Below are 2,413 nucleotides of genomic sequence, written 5' to 3' on the forward strand. Positions count from 1 at the left end.
GATGCTTTGTGATCCCATTCATTTTTGCTGTGTGGACATATCCTATTGGATTGGTAGTGGATTACGACAGAAGCATCCCCCTCACAATCAATTAGAATGTCTACAAATGTGATTACAGTATCTTCAAGGGACAGGCTACAAACAGACCTCATTTGAAATGTGTTTTAAACAAACTAATTGATGTTTAGGATAACAAAGTTCAGTTGGGAAATTAGTTTTCTATTGGTCTGATTTTTTTTTTATCCATATGTGATTATTTTGCTAGGACAGATTTACACAGGATGCACTGTGGGCATTGTGCTCTGCACAGCATTGGTTGAATGCTGTGGGTATGATGTCTGGGACTAAAGTTAGCAGGCCACCCCCGATGACGGCACACATGCACCATTGGGCAGGAGTGTCTGAGTTGAGTTGAGAATTGTACATGTGCATGGAGGGGTACCTTACTGCACATACACATTATTCCACACAACACAGGTACTCCTGCACAACGGTAGTCCCAGAGCAGTCTGGTTCACGGGCGCTGCATCATATTGTAATCAATGAGATGCAGCCAATTTGTAGGAGCGTGGTGTTGAGGCAAGGAGGCCAATGCAACACTATGCCACCTCTTCAGTCAATATGCCCCTTTGCTTGTTCATGTTGCCCTTATTTTGTCCTCTGATGTATATTATTTTTGCTCTATATTGTATTGTTTTTATGAGCAGATTTCCAAGTCTGTGACACCACCATTATGTGTCTTTAAATATATTCAATGACTAAGGTGATATGTGGCTATACCCCCAGGGACCACTGTATCTGTTAAGAGATCAGCAGTCAGTCTGGGTGTGCACTGAGGGATATTTATTTGAACATGAGTAACATTGGTCACCACCACCCCTCACTCCCGAAGTCCCTGGTTGTTACTTACCCTGTTGCTGATGTAGTTGGTCATGTTCAGCACTATCCTGTCCCTGGACTCGAACCACCGACTCCTCGCAGATGACCGCGGACACCTGTTCCTCCAAGGTATCCTGCTCCTCCTGTGGCGCAGGACTCCCACCTCCGGTCTGCAGTGCTGCCTGACAATTGTTGGACAGTTTCTGCTTGGTCTTGCGCTGAGCATCATGTCAGCGCTTCTTGCAGTCAGTCACTGTCCTCTTGACCTCTGCTACAGCTTTCACCTTTGCTACGATGGACAGCCATTTTGCATTTTTGATCCCCAATGTCACCGTGGAACTGACAAAAAGCTGGTGTTTGTCTGTCACCTCTGCAATCAGGATTTCATTTTCCTGCTGGTTGAACCTGGTTTTCCTCTTCCTCGTCCCCTGGGTCTGGCTGGTTTGAGGGGTTAGGGGGGGTTGTGCTCTCCTACATTACTGGGTCCAGCTTCCTCTGTGTTAATTCTTGTTTTTCCTTTTTGTTTTGGGTTGTTTTGTGAACTTTGCAGGCGTTTGAAGTTAATTTTCCTGCAAAACGTGAAAAAGTGGTGTCGCACTGATTAGTGTGCATGTTCTGGCAGCTGACTGGCGGCCGCCACTTTTTTCACGTTTGCGGCAAGATTTTTATCACCGTGACGCAGGTCTTAACATTGACAATTCCAGCCGCGATGTTAAGCTATTGCCCTGCGGGATGTATTGTAAATATGTCGGTACCATGGCAAAGTTTTCAGCGGTACAAGGTGGTAAAATAATTGCTGCTAACTAACATTAGCGTTAGTTAACAGCAAATCCTGTACATATGCCCCTTGGTCTCTTAGGCAATGTTGAATCTGCCTCATAAAGTGGAACAATCACCGGACCAGCTCACTACAACAGACTTCCCTGATGTCGCCTATGTCAAAAATGCAAAGGAATTTAAAAATCTGTGAGGGGTGGATTGGTCAGCCACATCATTGACCCCAAAACAGCAATAGAGAGATATTTACAGCCACAAGTCCCTGTCTAGCATGTGAAAATGAATCTACTTTCAAACAACACACTCTTCACCATGCAATATTAATGCTGATCATTATTTACACTCCATTTAAAGTTACAGACCGTGTACAACAGCACTCAGACTTCAATACACACCATTGACTAGTTAATGAAGCATTTCTAAATGAAATGTAACTCTGCTGGTGGAAATGCAAGATGTTATGGGAATATTATCAGATGCCAAGGGTAGAATAACACTGTGCATGTTCCACTTCACACACTTCTGGATGTTGAATGATGGTGAGTAGCCAAATCACTCTTTAGGATTTGCTCCCTGATTGAGGTCAGCTCAAGGACAACAGAAAACGGTGATTGGAAGAAAATACATTCCAGCATTGTGAGAAGTTGGCCTGATATGTAGTGCTCACTATTCTAGTGATCACTGTGTATCATTTCAAACGACCCTTATTGATGATTGGTTGTAAGTCAACCTTATAGACCAGCTATCCTAGTAGCGT

This window comes from Triturus cristatus, chromosome 5_2 (assembly GCF_964204655.1).
Source record: "Triturus cristatus chromosome 5_2, aTriCri1.1, whole genome shotgun sequence".
NCBI classification, from domain to species: Eukaryota; Metazoa; Chordata; class Amphibia; order Caudata; family Salamandridae; genus Triturus; species Triturus cristatus.